Genomic DNA, 21,361 nt, shown 5'->3' with positions numbered 1-21,361 from the left:
GGGATGGAGCGCACATTGTATTTGTGGCGCAGCTCCGAAGGAGAAGGTTGCAATCGACCTGCACCTCGTTGTCCTTGCAGATAGGGATGGAGCGCACATTGTATTTGTGGCGCAGCTTCGAAGGAGAAGGTGGCAGTCGACCTGCACCTCGTCGTCCTTGCGGATAGGGAAGAGCTTCAAAACTTAGGCGAGTACTGGACTGCAGCTGAGCCCCCTAGTGGGAGGGTTGCTCACCACTCGGTAGGATTTTTTAAAAACTTAGGCGAGTACTAGACTACAGCTAAGCCCCCGAGTGGAAGGGTTGCTTACCACTCGGTAGGATTTTTCAAACTTAGGCGAGTACTAGACTGCAGCTAAGCCCCCGAGTGGGAGGGTTGCTCACCACTCGGTAGGATTTTCAAACTAAGGCGAGTACTGGACTGCAGCTAAGCCTCCGAGTCGGAGGGTTGCTCACCACTTGGTAGGATTTTTCAAACTTAGGCGAGTACTGGACTGCAGCTAAGCCCCCGAGTGGGAGGGTTGCTCACCACTCGGTAGGATTTTTCAAACTTAGGCGAGTACTGGACTGCAGCTAAGCCCCCGAGTTGGAGGGTTGCTCACCACTCGGTAGGATTTTTCAAACTTAGGCGAGTACTGGACTGCAGCTAAGCCCCCGAGTGGGAGGCTTGCTCACCACTCGGTAGGATATTTCAAACTTAGGCATGTACTGGACTGCAGCTAAGCCCGCAAGTGGGAGGGTTGCTCACCACTCGGTAGGATTTTCAAACTTAGGCGAGTACTGGACTGCAGCTAAGCCCCCGAGTGGGAGGGTTGCTCACCACTCGGTAGGATTTTTCAAACTTTGGCGAGTACTGGACTGCAGCTAAGCCCCCGAGTGGGAGAGTTGCTCACCACTCGGTAGGATTTTTCAAACTTAGGCGAGTACTGGACTGCAGCTAAGCCCCCGAGTTGGAGGATTGCTCACCACTCGGTAGGATTTTTCAAACTTAGGCGAGTACTGGACTACAGCTATGCCCCCGAGTGGGAGGGTTGCTCACCACTCGGTAGGATTTTTCAAACTTAGGCGAGTACTGGACTGCAGCTAAGCCCCCGAGTGGGAGGCTTGCTTACCACTCGGTAGGATTTTTCAAACTTAGGCGAGTACTGGACTGCAGCTAAGCCCCCGAGTGGGAGGCTTGCTCACCACTCGGTAGGATTTTTCAAACTTAGGCGAAACAGATCCGCGGCTAAGCCCCCGAGTGAGAGGCTGGCTCACCACTCGGTAGGATTTTTCAAACTTAGGTGAGTACTGGCCTGCAGCTAAGCCCCCGAGTGGGAGGCTTGCTCACCACTCGGCAGGATTTTTCAAACTTAGGCGAAACGGATCCGCGGCTAAGCCCCCGAGTGAGAGGCTTGCTCACAACTCGGTAGGATGTTTCAAACTTAGGCGAAACGAATTCGCAGCAAAGTCACCCACTTGGGGATTTCAGACACAAACAAAAGCAGCATCAATCATTTAGGAAGACTATAAAGGTCTTGTCTTTGATAAACCGACTACAAAGGTATTTCTTATTACATCTCATCCGAATGAGTACTTAAGTATAAAAGGGGCGGAGCAGCTCCGCATTCCAAGCTCGTGGCTCGTCTTTCTGATGCTCGACATTGTAAAGACGGTATGCTCCATTGTGGAGAACTCTGGTGATGATGAAGGGACCTTCCCAAGTAGGGGCGAGCTTTGTGTGGTTTCTGTTGATCCACTCGGAGAACTAAGTCTCCCTCTTGAAAGGCTCGACCCCTCACATTTCTGGCGTGGAATCGACGCAAGTCTTGCTGATAAATGGTCGGCCGGATTAAGGCCATCTCTCTTTCCTCCTCTAGGAGATTGACTACGTCCTGCCGGGCCTATTCTGCTTCCTCTTCAGAGAAGAGCTCGACTCGGGGTGCATTGTGGAGCAGGTCACTTGGCAGAACAGCTTCAGCTCAATAGACCAAAAAGAATGGTGTTCGGCTAGTCGACCGATTGGGAGTTGTCCACAATCCCCAAAGAACTGATGGAAGTTCATCGACCCAGGCGCCAGCTGCATGCTTGAGATCACGCATCAATCGGGGCTTCAGTCCTTTGAGAATTAGGCCATTTGCTCTTTCTGCTTGTCCATTCGACTGGGGGTGAGCGACTGAAGCATAGTCGACTCGTGTGCCTTGAGAAGCGCAGAAGGCTCTGAACTCATCGGAATCAAAGTTCGACCCATTGTCAGTGATGATGTTGTGCGGAACCCCATATCTAAATGTCAACTCTCTTATGAAACCGACAGCAGTGCTGGCTTCAAGATTCTTGATAGGCTTAGCTTCAATCCATTTGGTAAATTTGTCGACTGCTACAAGCACATGAGTGAAGCCGCTCCTACCAGTTCTCAGCGGTCCAACCATATCCAATCCCCAAACAGCAAAGGGACAGACGAGTGGAATGGTCTTCAGGGCTGACGCAGGCTTGTGTGACATATTGGAGTAAAACTGGCAGCCCTCACATTTGTCGACTTTGTCTTTCGCCATTTCATTTGCTCGTGGCCAGTAAAACCCAGCTCGATATGCTTTAGCCACGATGGTCCGAGAGGATGCATGGTGACCACAGGTCCCCGAGTGGATGTCGTTCAGGATCATTCAACCTTCTTCTGGCGTTATGCATTTCTGACTGACTCCCGTCACGCTTTCCCTGAACAGTTGTCCTTTTATCACAGTAAAGGCTTTGGATCGACGGACGATCTGTCAAGCCTCTTCTTCATCCTCTGGGAGTTCCTTCCTAAGTATATATGCAATGTATGGCACTGTCCAGTCGGGAGTGATGACCAAAACCTCCATGATCAGGTCGACCACGGCTGGGACCTCGACTTCAGTCGGATCTGTGGCACTCTTAGGCTGCGGGGGCTCTTCAGTGAAAGGATCTTCTTGAACTGACGGTGCGTGAATGTGTTCCAAAAACACATTGCTGGGAATAGCTTCTCTCTTGGAACCTATCTCTGCCAAATCATCGGCTGCTTGATTTTTCAGTCGGGGTATATGATGGAGCTCTAACCCCTCAAACTTCTTTTCCAATTTCCTCACCGCATTGCAGTAACCAGTCATGGCTGGGCTTCTGACTTCCCACTCCTTCATCACTTGATTGACTACCAAATCTGAGTCGCCATAGACCATAAGGCGACGGACGCCGAGTGATATGGCCATACGTAATCCATACAAGAGTGCTTCATATTCTACTTCGTTATTGGAGGAATCAAAGTGAATCTGGAGGACATATCTGAGCTTGTCTCCTCGGGGGGATACCAATACCACCCCAGCACCAGAACCATTCAGCATCTTGGAACCATCAAAGAACATGGTCCAATGCTCCGAGTGACTTTGAGTCGGCAGTTGCTGTTCGATCCACTCGGCGAGGAAATCTGCTATTGCTTGGGACTTGATAGTTTTCTTTGCCTGAAACTTGATATCTAAGGGAAGGAGTTCAATCGCCCACTTTGCCACTCGACCAGTTGCATCTCTGTTTTGCAGAATCTCTGACAATGGAGCATCGCTGACGACTGTAATTGAGTGGTTAGAGAAGTAATGTGCAACCTTCTTCGTGGTCATATAAATCCCATAAACAAGCTTCTGATAATACGGATATCTTTGTTTTGATGGAGTCAAAACTTCAGAAACATAATATACTGGGCACTGAACTTTATAGGCTTTTCCCTCTTCTTCTTGCTCGACCGTAAGTACTGTACTGACGACTTGTCCAGTGGCTGCAATATAAAGCAGTAAAGGCTCTTTCCTGATTGGGGCAGCAAGCACCGGCTGGGTGGAAGGCAGGGCTTTGAGCTCTGCAAACGTTGCATCAGCTTCAGGAGTCCACTCGAACTTATCTGACTTCTTCATCAATCGGTAGAGAGGCAATGCCTTTTCACCGAGTCAAGAAATGAATCGACTTAGGGCGGCCAAACAACCAGTAAGCTTCTGGACATCATGCACACGCACAGGGCATTTCATCCGGAGTATGGCACCCAGTTTCTTTGGGTTAGCGTCGATCCCTCTTTCGGAAACGAGAAAACCGAGTAATTTTCTACCTGGAACTCCGAATGTGCACTTCGATGTATTAAGCTTGATATCATACCTTCTGAGGTTGGCAAAGGTTTCAGCAAGGTCAGCCAGCAGGTCGGAACCTTTACGTGACTTGACCACAATGTCATCCATGTATGCTTCCACATTCCGACTGATTTGACTAAGTAAACACTTCTGAATCATCCGCATGAATGTGGCTCCAGCGTTCTTCAAGCCGAATGGCATAGTGACATAACAGAAGCACCCACATGGGGTGATAAAAGCTGTTTTTATCTCATGGGGCCCATACAGACTGATCTGATGATACCCGGAATAAGCGTCCAAAAAGGACAAACGCTCGCACCCCGTAGTCGAGTCGACTATTTGGTCGATGCGAGGGAGAGGAAAGTGATCTTTCGGGCAGGCCCGATTGATATGCTTGAAGTCAATGCACATGCAAAGTGAGTCATTCTTCTTAGGGACCATGACAACATTAGCTAGCCACTCGGAGTGGTAAATCTCTCGGATAAACTCAGCTGCTAGAAGCCGAGCCACTTCTTCACCGATTGCTTTTCTCTTCTGTACGGCGGACCGTCGAAGATGTTCTTTGACTGGTTTCACTTTTGGGTCGACTCGCAAACGATGCTCAGCCAGCCCCCTGGGAACACCCGGCATGTCAGAAGTTTTCCATGCAAAGATGTCCCAGTTCTCACTGAGGAACTGGATGAGCGCTTCTTCCTATTTGGAGTCGAGTGTTGTTGAAATGCGAGTCGGAGCAGCATTGGGATCGGTCGGGTGAATATGAATCGGCTTCGTTTCACCGGACGACTGAAATGCTGAGTCTGTGGCAGGCTTCTTAGCTCTCAACAAATCACTCGGATCTGCATTTTTCTGATACTCCTGCAATTCCACTACAGCCATTTGTGCATCGGCGATCTTTGAGCCTCTCTGGAAACACTCTTCTGCCTTCTTTCAATTGCCAGTGATAGTGATCACTCCTTTAGGACCGGGCATCTTCAATTTGAGGTACACGTAACATGGTAGAGCCATAAAACGTGCATAAGCTGGCCTGCCTAGAATAGCATGATAAGCACTCTGGAAATCCACGACTTCAAACGTCAACTTTTCTTTGCGGTAATTCTTGGAATCACCGAAAACCACATCAAGTGCGATCTGGCCGACTGACTCAGTCTTCTTGCCAGGAATAACTCCATGGAAACTCATATTGCTTTCGCTGAGTCTGGACATCGGAACGCCCATTCCTTTCAACGTCTCCGCATACAGTATATTCAGGCCGCTGCCACCATCCATCAGGACCTTAGTCAGCCAAGTGCCTTCGACGACTGGGTCGACCACCAACGCTTGCCTCCCAGGGGTGGCTATGTTTGTTGGGTGATCAGACTGGTCGAATGTAATGGCAGTCTGAGACCATTTCAAATAAATGTGCGTCGCCGGAGTGACCATGTTTACCTCTCTGTTGATGACTTTCAGTCGACTTTTGCTCTCAACATCAGCAAAAATCATCAGAGTGGAATTGACGTGGGGGTAACCATCATCACTTTCTTCTTTGTCTTCAACTTTGTCCGACTCTTTTTCCTTTTCCTTGGGCTATTTCTCTCGGAACTGCTGGATTAGGAGCCGACACTGTCGAGTGGTATGCTTCGGGTAAATGAGATTACCCTCTTCATCTTTCTTGGTGTGGATGTGGCATGGCAAATCCAACACATCATTTCCGTCTTGATCTTTTATTTTCTTGGGGTTACACGGTCCTTTGGGCTTCATCTTGAACTTTCCCTGAGTCATGGCTAAGGTTTCTCCAGGAGCAGCTGGCTCGGCTTTGCGCTTCAAATTCCGACTGGAGTTTCCTCCTCCGGTTTCGTGGGCGACTGTTTTGTGTTTGCCGCTGCGGAGTCGATCCTCCTCCTCACCATTGGCATACTTGGTGGCAATCTCCATCATTCGACTCAGAGACATATCTCCGGTCCGACCGAACTTCAGATTCAACTCTCGATACTTGACACCTTCCTTGAAGGCACAAACTGCTTGGTGATCAGACACATTCTCTACCGTGTGGTGCAACGTGATCAGACACATTCTCTACCACAAGAACCGTTGCTGCTATACCTAGCGGCGACAATCAAGTGGTTAGCGCCGCACTAGTGGCACAGAGAGAGGTGGACGAAGAGGCAGCGGTGGCGGCAGAGTCAACGGATGGAAACCCGGAACCCTCCCTGGTAGGGCTCGTCCGCAGCAAGGATGAGTCCCCGACTGAGATTGACACCAGGGCAACAGGACCTGCACGGCTTGGTGAAGTGGCGCAGAAGAAGAGGATGGTGCAGCACCCAGTCTACTTCCTCAGCTCCCTCTTGCGGGGGGGCTAGGTCGAGGTACTCAGGAGTGCAGAAGCTGCTCTTCAGCCTCCTCATGGCCTCGAGGAAGCTTCACCATTACTTCCAAGCGCAAGAGGTCACCGTGGTCACCCGCCTCCCCTTACAACGGATACTGCATAACCCAGATGCAACGGGGAGGATCGTGGAATGGGCCCTGGAGCTGTCAAGTTCCGGTTTGAAGTTCGAAAGCACCTCGACGATTCAGAGTAGTCTTGGCGGAGTTTATTGCAGAATGGACCTCGACACCTGATGAAGAGGTACAGGAGACCGCTATCCCCGGCAAGGAAACAAGTCGCAGCTGGATCATGTACTTCGACGGGGCCTTTTTGCTGCAAGGCGCCGGTGCTGGCGTACTGCTTGTCGCGCCCACCGGAGAGCACCTCAAGTATGTAATCCAAATGCACTTTCCCCAGGAGATGTCAACCAACAACACCGCCGAGTACGAGGGTTTGCTTGCCGGTCTCAGGATCGCGGCAGACCTCGGTGTCAGAAAGCTCATCGTCAGGGGCGATTCACAGCTCGTCGTCAGACAGGTCAACAAAGATTACTAGAGTCCGTTGATGGAGGCTTACGTTGATGAGGTGAGGAAACTGGAGGAGCGCTTTGACAGTACCCAAGCAGAGCATGTCCCAAGGGAGGAGAATGACATTGCCGACTACCTGTCAAAGCGCGCTGCCCTCAAGCTACCTTTGGAACCAGGTACTTTTGTGCTTCAGTTAACTCAACCATCCGTTGAACCATCAAGTGGGCTGAACAAGCGGAGGAAGCTAGGCCCCGGCAAGTACTTCCCCACCGAGCTCCCTGGAGCCGCTGGCGAACGTGTTGCCGCGGACGCCGATCCTGCAGCGGGGCGACCGACTCCAGCAGGGTCCCAGGCCATGACCGCAGAGACTGTCGCTCCCCTAGCAGAGGAGATGCCTTTGGTCCTTGTCGTCGAGCCACAGGCTCCGGCATGGGCGCAGCAGACCGTCCAGTTCCTCCAAACAGGAGAGCTTCCTAAGGAGCAGGAAGAAGCCAAAAAAGTAGCCCGCTGATCTGCTCTGTACCAATTCATTGACAACGTCTTGTACAGAAGAAGGCCGAATGGGGTGAAATTGAGGTGCATCTCCCGGGAGGAAGGACTAGAGCTGCTGGCAGAGATACATGGAGGTATATGTGGCTCCCACATAGGGTCGAGGGCCCTCGCCGGCAAGGCTTTCCGGCAAGGTTTCTTCTGGCCCACTGCCCTCCAGGATGCGACAGCACTAGTAACCAAGTGTGAAGCGTGCCAGTTCCATTCAAAGAAGCTTCATCAACCAGCGCAAGCCGTTCAAACCATTCCTCTTTCCTGGCCCTTCTCGGTCTGGGGGCTCGACATACTGGGCCCTTTCCCTCGTGCCATCGGGGGCTTTGAGTACTTGTACGTTGCAATCGACAAGTTCACAAAGTGGCCAGAAGTGGAAGCAGTGAGGAAGGTGACGGTGCAATCAGCCATCAAATTCTTCAAGGGACTGGTTTGCCGTTTTGGCGTACTCAACAGGGTTATCACCGATAACGGCACACAGTTCACAAGCCACGCCTTCATGCAGTATATTGAGGATCTCGGCAGCAAGGTCTATTTTGCCTCCGTGGCACATCCACGGAGCAACGGCCAAGCGGAGAGAGCGAATGCTGAAGTGCTGCGAGGCTTAAGGACGAAGACTTTTGACAGGCTGCGCAAGAGTGGGAGGCGCTGGATCGATGAGTTGTCGGCGGGTCATTGGTTGATCAGGACGACACCAAATCGAGCCACCGGCCAGACACCATTTGCCCTGGTCTACGGGGCAGAAGCAGTTATCCCCACGGAACTCATGTACGGGTCACCTCGAGTGCTCGCTTATGATGAGCTTGAGCAAGAGAAATTGCGGCAAGATGACGCAACGCTCCTTGAGGAAGATCGTCTCCGGGCGGCTGTGAAAGCAGCACGCTACCAGCAAGCCTTGCGCCGCTACCATAGCCGCAAGGTTCATGCCCGGAGCTTTGAGGAAGGCAACCTTGTTCTTCGGCATGTTCAGTCGGCCAAGAATTCCAACAAGTTGACGCCGAAGTGGGAGGGCCCTTATCGAGTAACACGAGTCACCAGGCCTGGCGCCGTCCGCCTGGAGACCGAAGATGCCGTTCCAGTGAGCAACTCCTCGAACATCGAGCATCTTCGCAAGTTTTACCCATAAGGTGCGGCTTGCCGGGCCCCCCGGCAAGCCACCCTTTTGTACGAGCCTTGCCGGCAGGCATGTAACCCTTTGTACAAAGCCAGGTGCAGACCCTGAGCATAAATAAATGAAGCGCTGGCACCCTAAGTTATAGCATGCATGCTAGGTCGAGTCTCTTCCTCGGTTAGGGTTGATAGTGCTTAGCAGCGGCTAACCCCTAACTTAGAGGTCGAGTGCGCGTCTCTCTGTTCTTTCCTATCCTCTTTGGTTTGCAGGGCACATGAGCACGTCTGCTGAGCTACTTGGAAGGAGAAGGACGGACCGGCGTCCTGGCCCCGGGAGACCAAAATTGCCAGGGGCTGCAAGTGCGAGGATCCAACCTCGGCAACCCAAGGGTTGTCGGGGGCTGCAGATCCAGATAAGTCTTTTTACCTTCTATCATGCATTTCGGTATGGAACTGGGATATATGAAGCTTCATTTTATTTCGGGACTACCGTGCTCCCTTCTTCCTCTACCCATGGTTCACCCCCTGGGTTCTGATTTAGGTTGTAGCCGCGGCAGCCGGGGGATAGAACGAAGGGCCTAAGCCTGCTTCCTCCCGGCCTCCGCCAAAAGCGCGAGAATGGTCGAGCGAAGTGGAGGGACGGCAAGGCCTGTTGCCGGGCGAGAAACGTTTATCTTAAAAAAGTAACAAGGATTCCTTCCTTGTCGTGGGTTTTTACCCTCAAGCGAAAAACCCGGCAAACACCCCTTTTTTTCATTAAAAGCATCCCATACAGGTACAGTTCCTACGGAATGAAAAACATGAACGAGGAGGATTACAAGTCTTAAATTCTACTAATGCCTGCAGGCTTACAAGTTGAAAAGAGATAAGGTGCCCGTACTCCCTTTCTTGTCCCTCTCCTCAGGAGGCAGGTTAAGGAAGCGAAAAGGGAAAAGGGGCGCCTAGGTGAGCTACGGGTGGCAGAAGACACCAAGAGAACATCTCGGTGGCCGTCCAAAGGCTGATTGGTGATGGCGGCGCCGGAGGAAGAGCTGGAAGACGAGGCGGCGGGTCGCCAATACGCGATGAAGGCGTCGGTGCCCGCGTACTCTGACTTGACGGCCTTGCCGGCCGCCCTCTTCCTCTTCCGCAGCCTCCCCACGCCAGCCGCCCAAGGAGACGACCCCGAGAAGTTCAAGGAGCTAGCCCCTCCCCCGGCAAAACTCTGCCGGAGGAGCGGCCAGGTGCAGATGTTGCTGCTGCCGCACCCGCCCAGACGCGGCGCGACCGGCGCCTAGTCGGACCCGTCATCCTGCCGCCCGCTACCCTCGTCGTTGTTGCCGCTGTCTTCCTCATCACTCCCGCTCGAGGAAGAGTCTTCGCCATTGGAGGAGCTCTCCACGCAGCACCTTGCGCGAGTCCCGAAGTGACCGAAGACCTTGACGAGGAGGAGGGCACCCTCCGTTAACTTAAAATGGAGAGTGAGCCCCTCCGTCAAGCTGTGGATGCGAGCGAAGGTTTTCCACCCTCGGCGAAGGTACATGACATGACGAGCGGGGAACTCGACGTCGGCCCACGTACTGCTGTTCCCGCAGCCCCTCATGCGTAGCCGCAGCACCTGCAGCGGGTTTACCTCCATTTCTCGCGCAAATGGGGTCGGGAGGCGAAGATGACGGCGAGGCGAATGGTGCAGCCTGACGAAGAACTTGCGGGGATCATCCCCGACATGGCCCTCCACTGGAGGAGGGGCCACCGGCGGAGGCGAGATCGATGTGCCGCCCCGTCCTCTTCCCCGAGTGCCAAGACGACCGCGACCTTGCCCGCGGCCTTGCCCCCTTCCCGTTCCCCTCGCGGTCGGCTCGGCCACCACGGGCCCTTGGGAAGGAGGGGCGCGCTGTCGGGCTGCGAACCTCGCCGCCACCGTCGAAGGACCGGGGTTCCCTTTCACCATGGCGGATGGGAAGAAGAAGCAGAAGCAGAGAAAGGCGAAGAGGGAAGAGTGCGGAATGCCATCCCCCCTCCCTTTCCTTATAAAAGGGCGGGATCGGGGCTCGGCCACCCCGCTCGGCCAATCCAAGCCACCAAGGGCGCAGGGAATTAGGACCGACCGGCCGCTCCAACCAGCAATGGCCCAACTTCCCACCTCCACCGCCTGACGCTTCAGGCGCATGGAGGACGCGTGGCGAACGTGCAGAATCGAGGGGATGGGGGAAACGACCTTTCCCCGACCCCATGATTATGGGGGATGGGCCTCCTTCCCCATTTATTGCGACGTGACGCATCGAGCGGGAATCACCCCACGCATGACCCCCACGTCATGCACGACCGCCATGTCGCGCGTAGATCGTGGGGAAGCGCGGCGGACGGAAGAATTACCGCGGTAGAAACCGCCCCGCCTGCCCGCGCACCGTTCTTGGGCCTGGCCCAACAACGTGTTGCGCTTATCTGTGGCCCAGGCCCGAGGGCTCCTGTCGGTGTACAAAAGTAGGGGCTCTCCTTTTTGACCCCTTTAACTTGTGACCGGGCAGTCGAGGCCACGCGCCATGGCCACACTTGGCACGACTAGGGAGGTGAGCTGAGGTAAGTCCAGAAGCAAAGCAACGCCAAGGCCAAGACCACAAAGAGCAGAGGGACGAAGTAGGTTTCCCCGGCAAGGTCCTTGCCGGGGGTAGCCTCCGCAGCCCCGGCAAGACCCTTGCCGGGGCACCTCGGCCCAACACCAACAGAGCGAGCCACCCTTGAGCCCACGGCCTCCGACGATATCCAACTGCGCTGGGCCAGGGGTCGGGAGGCACCTCTATGGTGGCATGCAGATCTTTGTGAAGACAAGAGCAACACTCTTGATCAAAAGAGTGGGAAGCAACAAGCCTCGGCAAAGTCCTTGCCGAGGGAATCCACAAGGCCCCCGGCAAGATCCTTGCCGGGGACGTCCACAAGGCCCCCGGCAAGATCCTTGCCGGGGACGTCCACGACGCCACGACAAGACCCTTGCCGGGGCCCCGGCAAGTCCCTTGCCGGAAGCATCCGCGAGGCCATGGCCAGGCCCGCACACGGCAAGGTTTCCACCACCGATTCCATGCAGCTGCCAGCCCACCAGCCGGGCACGCACCTGCGTGTCAACAAAGGGCTCCTTCGCCAACTCACCACGTGCTTACGTGGTGGCATGCAGATCTTCTTGGAGGCTCCACCACCGCGCCTCCTCGGCTGCCTGCCTGCCTACATGGCGCCGCATGCATCACTGGCCAGGGCGCGTGTCGGAGCGAGGAGGAGCGGCGACGGACGGGACGGGGCTCACCCCCGTCCCCAATAAAGCGAAGGGACACCTAAGCCTCGCATTAAATGCACTTTGTCCCGTAATGGCTAGCGATAAGCTCAGCCACGGTACTTCGATGCCACCTCTTGGTGCCACTGTGGCGATCCCTTTGCCTATAAAAGGAGACCCAAGGCGCCCAGGAGCAGGATTCAGACCTTTGGACAAGTTATGCTCCCTATAGCTAGTTCAAACTCATCAAGAACTCAGATATACAACCACCAAGGTAGGACTAGGGTATTACGCATCTTTGTGGCCCGAACCTGGGTAAACGACCCGTGTGTTTGCGCTGACTATTGATCCTGCTCACCTCACCACTCCCAGCGCCCCGCAACCGTAGAAGGGATCCCGTTGATCCCATAGGTGTCGTTTCACACCGACATGTTTCTTAATGAGTTTCTTGCTCAAAGAGCTTAATGATATGCTCCAAAAACCCTGAACAACTTTCTCACATCCACATATGTCCCAAACCAAAAGTCAGACTCAGCCCCACCGAAACTTTCTATCCGGCGCCACCGAGTTCAGTTGACATAGCCACTACCAGAAACCCTAGTCTTTTCAGTCTCACCGATAGGGATCTCGGTCTCACTGAGATGGGATTGTAATCTATCTATTTCCCTTCGTAACATTTCGGTCAAATCGAGATGAGCGATCGGTCCCACCGAGATTGCAACGGAAACTCTTTGTTTCCCTTTCGTAACGTTTCGGTCCAACCGAGATGAGCGAATCGGTCCCACCGAGTTTGCCTGACCAACTCTCTGTTTGTCTATTACCAAAATCGATCTCACCGAGTTTGTGTAATCGGTCTCACCGAGATTACGTTATGCCCTGACCCTAACGAATTCGGTCTCACTGAGTTGACGTGTCGGTCCCACCGAAATGCCTAACGGTCACATTATGAACTAAATCGGTCTGGCCGAGTTTCACGATTCGGTCCCACCAATTTTGGTAAATTGTGAGTAACGGTTAGATTTTGTGTGGAGGCTATATATACCCCTCCACCCACTCTTCATTCGTGGAGAGAGCCATCAGAACATGCCTACACTTACAACATACATTTTCTGAGAGAGAACGACCTAACTTGTGTTGAGGTCAAGATATTCCATTCCAACCACATAAATCTTGATCTCTAGCCTTCCCCAAGTTGCTTTCCACTCAAATCTTCTTTCCACCAAATCCAAATCCTGTGAGAGAGAGTTGAGTGTTGGGGAGACTATCATTCGAAGCACAAGAGCAAGGAGTTCATCATCAACACACCATTTGTTACCTCTTGGAGAGTGGTGTCTCCTAGATTGGCTAGGTGTCACTTGGGAGCCTCCGTCAAGATTGTGGAGTTGAACCAAGGAGTTTGTATGGCAAGGAGATCGCCTACTTCGTGAAGATCTACCCGAGTGAGGCAAGTCCTTCATGGGCGACGGCCGTGGTGGGATAGACAAGGTTGCTTCTTCGTGGACCCTTCGTGGGTGGAGCCCTCCGTGGACTCGCACAACCGTTACCCTTCGTGGGTTGAAGTCTCCATCAATGTGGATGTACGATAGCACCACCTATAAGAACCACGGATAAAAAATCTCCGTGTCAACATTGCGTTTGCTCCCTCAAACTCCTTCCTTTACCTTCATATGCAATTGTTTGCATGCTATACTCTTAGAATTGCATGTGTAGGTTGATTGTTTGACTTGTGCTAAGTTGCTAAAATCTGCCAACAACTAAAATTGGGAAAAGGCTAGATTTTTATTTGGTCAAGTAGTCTAATCACCCCCCTCTAGACATACTTTCGATCCTACAAGTGGTATCGGAGCTTTGGTCTCCATTTGCTTTGATTTCCATAGCTTTTGGTAGTCATAGCCTTGGTTTCACAACCTAGGAGAGTATGGCGTCTAGCGAGGGAAATTACCACCGTAGAGGTCCTTATTTTGATGGTACAAATTTTGCTAGTTGGAAGCATAAGATGAAAATGCATATTCTTGGACATAACCCCGCCGTTTGGGCTATTGTGTGTATTGGCTTGCAAGGTGAATTCTTTGATGGGAGAGAACCAAACCATGAAGCTACCGCGGAAGAGTTGAAGATGCTACAATACAATGCTCAAGGTTGTGATATTCTCTTCAACGGATTGTGCCCCGAAGAATTCAACAAAATCAACCATCTTGAGAATGCAAAGGAAATTTGGGATACATTGATTGATATGCACGAAGGTACCGACTCCGTCAAGGAATCCAAATTGGATGTGCTTCAAAGTCAACTTGACAAGTTCAAAATGAAGGATGGTGAAGGCATCGCTGAAATGTACTCTAGGCTTGCTCTCATCACAAATGAGATTGCCGGCTTAGGAAGTGAATAGATGACTGATAAATTCATCATCAAGAAGATCCTAAGAGCCTTGGATGGAAAATATGATACGGTGTGCACATTAATCCAAATGATGCCCAATTACAAAGATCTCAAGCCAACGGAAGTCATTGGAAGAATTGTTGCTCATGAGATGTCACTCAAGGATAAGGAAGAGCTCCACAACAAGTCAAGTGGTGCTTACAAAGCCTCATGTGAAGCTCCCACTTCATCAAGTTAGAAACAAACCTTCAATGAAGAATTGAGCCTAATGGTGAAGAACTTCAACAAGTTCTACAAAAGTAGAAGCAAGGAAAGAAGTTCCAAGTCAAGGTCCTACAATGAAAAAAGATCTTCTAGTCATGAGCGTAATTGCTACAATTGTGGAAGACCCGGACACTATTCCAATGAGTGTACGGCTCCCTACAAAAGAAGAGAAGATTCTCCCAAAAGAAGGAGTAGAAGAGAAGAATCACCACCAAGATAAAGAAGGAGTAGAGATGATCGTTATGAACGAAGACCCTCTCGGAGAAGCAAGGATTCACAAAGGAAGGACAAGTCATCAAGGAGCTACACAAAAAGAAGACATCAAGCTCATGTTAGTGAATGGGTATCCGGCTCCGACTCCGACAATCACTCTGAAAGAAGTTATCACTCCGACTCCGAATATACTCAAGATGAAGGTGTTGCCGGACTAGCACTTGTGACAACCAACTACTACGACATATTTGACTCACCAAATGAAGGAATTGGAAGATGCTTCATGGCTAAAGGTACAAAGGTAGCACACCCCGAGTATGTTGATTTCAATAGTGATGAAGATGATTTGCTAGGAGATGATGATTTACTTGTTGACAACTCTAGTTATGAAAACTATGATGAATTTGCTATTAATCATGCTAATCAAGATAAAACGAATGATGATGATAACAAGGAGATTGAGCGTCTAACTAAAGAACTAAACACTCTTAAGTTAGCTCATGAAACTACCTTGGAAGATCATCGAGAACTTTTAAAGACTCATGAGAAGCTACGCTTTGAAAAGCTCAACCTTGAGCAAGAGCATGAGTTTTTAAAGGCAATCAATGATGATCTTCGCAAGAAAAGTTCTTCTTACATTGCCAAGCGTTTACTCTTGTCTACTTACATGCCATAAGTTAAATCTAGCAACAAGAACAAGAAAGATTCTTCCTCTAGTGGTAACAACAGTCATGCTAAATTCAATGTTGTTGCTTCTAGTAGTTCTCTTGATTCCACTAATGATTCTCTTAATCAAGTTACACTTGAGCAAGAAAATAGCTTATTGAAGGGAATTATAGAGAAAGGCGTTTACAAGAGCCTTGCCGGAAGTAAGCAATTTGAGGAAATTGTATGCAAGCAAGGAAGGCACCGGAAGAATCAAGGTGTTGGTTTTGAACGAAAGTTCAATGCCAATGGAGTTGAGTGGGAAGAAGATCAATACCCCAAGACGAAGTTTGTGCCTCAACAAGAGAAGTATGATCCCACTTCCTTCAAAGGGACACAAGCTCAAGATGATCTTCCACCACAAGACCACAAGCAAAAAGGAAAGGACAAGCTTCAAGACGAGATTGATGCATTTTAAGAAGCACCTAAGGCCTTGGTCAAGTGGGTTCCCAAGACTACATCAAGTTCTACTTCATCAAGTACGACTACAACTCCAAGGATTCCCATCAAGATGATATGGATCCCGAAGAAGAAGAACTAGAGAGTTCTTGCGGGTGACTCTGCCAGCATACTTCACTCTTATCATTTTGGCGAGGACAAGTGCAAAAAACTTCCATATCTTGCACTAGTCCAAGGAGTCACAAACCCTCTTGTTGGTAAGACAAGGGACAATGTAACCTAATGCTTTCATGGACAACATCTTGTGTATACATCACTCTATGTCTATGGATATCCTTGCTTGTTCCTTGTGGGACTAACCCGTGTAGGTATTGAAAGTGCAACTCACTCCAATGGATTGCTCCGAATGATCTACATCAACATTGAGCATTCACATATTCAACATCTACATGAAGTCATCATCGACAAAACCCAAGGTTAGTTCATCCCTCTTAGGGGGGATATCACATCTAGGGGGAGCTTTACTCTAAGAATTGAGCTAAAGCAACTCTAATGGTGTGAGCACAACAATGCTTTATGTAAAAGTGGTAACCCCACTTGTGCTTAAACGATGAGTATGACCTATGATCAAATGTTCTCATTTGACTCCTAAGTCAATATACTCATATATAGATGACCTAGTCATTGCCAACTGCTTGATAGATGCTAGAGTGTTTGTGCATGCTTTGTCACATATTTCATTTGCCATTTTAATTGTGTGAGCATGTTGGATGCATATTTTCTCATTCGAGGACATCCATTTGTTGCTTTGATTGTTTGGCTTTTTCTCTTTTACCAAATGGATGGACAAGAATGCCTAAGAACTCCCTCTAGCTATCTATGCTTTCCTCGTCTCAAACTCTATTCATGCTACATCACAAGGTTTGATCAAGTCAGATTCGAACCACTCTGTGTGAGGAGCACTCGGAGTCCTCGATTCGTCATAGACTTAAACTTCCAAAACCCCTTTGTGCATTTCGGTCTGACCGATTCATCCTTTTCGGTCCTACCGAGATCACTTAGTAGATCTAGGTTTTCAATCTCGCTGCAACCGATTAGAACCTTTCGATCACAACCAGTTGCGGTAACTGCCTGCGGTTTTGCATCTTGGTGCCACCGAGTTGTTCCACTCGGTCACACCGACAGGGTCAGGTTATATATACTGACGGGTCAAATTTTGGAAAATTTTCCGAAACCCTTCACCCGCGCCTAACCTGCTCTGCCTCTTCGGGTCTCTGGATCGTCTTCTCGCTGCCAGCGACCTCCCGCCGCTGGTCTCCACCGCCGTCAACGGCAATCTGCTCCGCCGTTGCCGCCGTAGCGAACACTCGCCGTTCTAGGGTAAGTGTTCGACCCCTTGTGCTGTGTTTTTCACTCCGATTCCTAGCACAAGACAATGCCATGTTTCTTGCCACGATTGAGATTGATCCATCCAGCTAAAACTTCCTTAGGTCTAGATTGATTCGATAATTTTAGGGTTAGCTCTCCGCAGAACTCATCTCGGACCGACCGAACTGTAGAAATCGGTCTCACCGATTCGGCCTTGTCCATTGCACATGCGCTTTTCGGTCTGACGGAAACGTGCAAATCGGTGTGACCGAGTTCAAGATTCTGTGAAACCCTAGCAATCTCAGTGCCACCGAACTGTGACTCATCCCTACCGAGTTCACTAGTTGAGGTTCCAAGTGTAGCTTCAGTATCACCGAGTTTGTCAATTCGGTAGCTCCGAGATCACTACTGTAGAGAACTAAAACTAAGCTTTTGGACTCAATTGTTTTGCAATACCTCTGCACTTTGTGATGCTCATCTACTCTACCTCATGTACAACCTATTCACAGGGTCTGCTGACAGTTTGCCTGAAGATGTCTAATGAAAGTGACAGTCAGAACAAGTCTGAAGAGCAGGTTCAGTTGAGTGAGGGCACTAGTCCCTCCAGCAGCTATGTTGACGGCAGCAGGAGCACACCTAGCAACTTGCCAAAGGCAGCTACCAGGACAAGGAAGAAGAAGACCTCAGATTCTGAAGATGAGGATTATGTGGCTGTTGACGATGAGGCCACTTCAAGAAAGAAAGTGCTGAAAAAGGAGTATAGCACTACTGCTGCAACAAAGCCTGGAATGAAAATAAAGGCTCCAGCAAGAAGAGTTCCAATGTCAAAAGCCAGAGCCTCAATTGCTGAAGCTTCCAAGCCAAAGAAAGTTGCCACAGGTGAAACTATGAAGTTCACCATTGAATCAGATGAAGGTGCAGCAGCAGGTGATGGTAAGAAGAAGAAGAGGGCAAGAACCACTACTGCCAAAGGTCTTGGCAAGCCCTCAATGAAGATAGATTTAGAAGGAGAAGAAGAAGAAGAACAAGAGGATGCTTGATAACCCGCAAGTATACGGGATAGTTGTAGCCTCTTTCGATAAGTAAGAGTGTCGAACCCAACGAGGAGCTAAAGGTAGAACAAATAATCTCTCAAGTCCTATCGGCCACTGATACGACTCTACGCACGCTTGACGTTCGCGTTACCTAGAACAAGTATGAAACTAGAAGTACTTTGTAGGTGTGATTGGATAGGTTTGCAAGACAATAAAGAACACGTAAATATAAACTAGGGGCTGTTTAGTAAAAGAAGCAAATAAAGTAAATATAGAGAGTGTGGAAAAGTGGTGGTAGGAGTTGTGAAATTGTCCCTAAGCAATTGACTACGTTACTAGACCGACAATCACTATTCCAATTCTATTTGAGGGAGAGGCATAAGCTAACATACTTTCTCTACTTGGATCATATGCACTTACGATTGGAACTCCAGCAAGCATCCGCAACTACTAAAGATTCATTAAGGTAAAACCCAACCATAGCATTAAAGTATCAAGTCCCCTTTATCCCATACGCAAACAACCTACTTACTCGGGTCTGTGCTTCTGTCACTCACGCGACCCACCATAAGAAAATCATAAACATATTGCAAACCCTACAGCGGGGATCCCTCACGCTTGCGCGACACGGAGGGCACAATAGGACAGCACCAATAATAAAACATGCAACTCAAATCAACCATAGCAATTCATCAATCACCGATAGGACAACGAAAATCTACTCAGACATCATAGGATGGCAACACATCATTGGATAATAATATGAAGCATAAAGAATCATGTTCAAGTAGAGGGTACAGCGGGATGCGGGAGAGTGGACCGCTGAATATAGAAGGGGGAAGGTGATGGAGATGTTGGTGAAGATGACAGCGGTGTTGGTGAAGATCACGGTGATGATGATGGCCCCCGGCAGCGCTCCGACGCCACCGGAAGCAAGGGGGAGAGAGGCCCCCTTCTTCTTCTTCTTCCTTGACCTCCTCCCTAGATGGGAGATGGGTTTCCCCTCTGGTCCTTGGCTCCCATGACTTGGGAGGGGCGAGAGCCCCTCCGAGATTGGATCTATCTCTCTGTTTCTGCGTTCTCTGATTCTACCCCTTCACCGTTTCTTAAATATCCGGAGATCCGTAACTCCGATTGGGGTGAATCTTTCGCCCAGATTTTTCTCATAAAATTAGCTTTCTTGCCGCAAAAGAAGAGCATCAACTGCCTTACGGGTGGCCCACGAGAGTCCAGGGCGCGCCCAGGGGGGAGGGCGCGCCCCCCTGTCTCGTGGCCACCCCGGACACCGTTTCGCGTTGATTCTTCCTCCAGAAAATCCTAAATATTCCAAAATAATTCTCCGTCCGTTTTTATCCCGTTTGGATTCCGTTTGATATTGGGTTTCTGCAAAACATAAAACATGCAACAGACAGGAACTGGCACTGGGCACTAGATCAATATGTTAGTCCCAAAAATAGTATAAAAAGTTGCCAAAAGTATATGAAAGTTGAAGAATATTGGCATGGAACAATCAAAAATTATAGATACGATGGAGACGTATCAATGCTGCACCAGCACCCAAAGCTCAGAAGGTTATGGGGGATGCAATCAGATCAGGGGCTGCTCCATCTAAGCCCAAGTCTGCTCCCAAAGCTCCAGCTCAAAAGTCTGCTCCAAAGAGAAGCACTAGAAACATTCCTGCTGAGGAAAAGAATAAGGCTCCAGTGCGTGAAGCTGCTGAAGAAGAAGAAGATGACTCACTTGTCTTGAGAAAATTGAAGCCCAAGATCCCTGACCACAATGAAGCACATCCTGTTGCAGAAAACATGAAAATCAGGAAGGATTCAGGACTGAGATTATGGAGACAGTCTGATCCATGTGCTGTCAGGAGGAGAACTATTGTTGACTACAGGTTTCACACTAACGAACAGCAGGACTTTTATGAGACAATTTTGCTTGACAGGAAGCCCATTGTGTGTGACATGAGATCGATTGACTAGGAATACATCAAGGAGAATGAAGATCACTATCCAGGTGTATATGACAGCTTCAAAGCATGTGGAGTTGATACATTTGTTGCCCAGAAGCTCACCAAGTGGAATGATGAGCTGATCATGCAGTTTTACTCCACTACCCACTTATACCCAGATGGGAGAATCATTTGGATGTCTGAAGCTACTAGGTACCAATCCTCTGTGGAAGAATGGGCTCAGTTGATCAATTCCCCAGAACAAAATGAGGATGACTTGGATGTTTATGCTGAGAAGAAGAAAGACCACAACACCATGGCACACATGTACAAAGAGATCCCAGATGATGCTTTGGAGACTCATAAGTTTAGATCTGTCCACTTTTTGTTGTCTGATCTGCCTACCATCAATTGGATCCTAAGGCACACATTGCTACCCCAAGTCAGGTGGTCACAAGATGATCAGAGGACATGCTATCAATCTTCCACATTTATTTGATGTGCCTCAAAAGTTCAAAGTCATGAGTCTGATTGTGGAGACAATCAAAAGGACAGCAGCTGATCAGAAGAGAAGTTGTGGGTATGCCCCACAAATTCAGGAGCTCATCAACTCCAAGATGGGCATAGGAAAATATCTATTGGATAAGGAGCACCTGCCCATATACCCTGAATTGGAAGACAACACTGTTGTCATGAATGAGAATGAACCATCATCAGCTCAAGCACATGAGAAAAGAGAGAAGGCAAGGGCAGAGAAAGCTGCAAAGATGCCAACTGCTGAAGAGGCATCTTAAGTGTTCTTGAAGAGCAAGCAAGACCAGCTTGCATATCTGATCCAATCCACTTTGAGAATTGAGAAGGGCTTGGCCACCCTGACTCAAAACCAGGAGAGTTTGGATAGGATCATTGAGCATAAATTCTATGATCTTGATGTCATGGTAACTGAGATCCAAACTGTAGTTGAGCAGCTTCAGGAGGAAGCAGAGGAGAAGAAGGGCAAGTCTATTAGAGATGCTTTTGCTAGAGTGCCCAGAGGACAGAGATCTGCTGTAGTGCCAGTCACGGATACTAGAGCCACAGCATCAGCACCAGCAGCTACAGCTCCAGCGCCACCTCCAGCTGCCACTCCACCAGCTCCAGCTACATCAACAGATGCCTTCGTCCTTGGAGTTCTCTCTACACCACCTCCCGAAGACC

This window comes from Aegilops tauschii, chromosome 6 (genome assembly GCF_002575655.3).
Source record: "Aegilops tauschii subsp. strangulata cultivar AL8/78 chromosome 6, Aet v6.0, whole genome shotgun sequence".
NCBI classification, from domain to species: Eukaryota; Viridiplantae; Streptophyta; class Magnoliopsida; order Poales; family Poaceae; genus Aegilops; species Aegilops tauschii.
Note: the sequence above shows the minus strand (reverse complement) of the source record.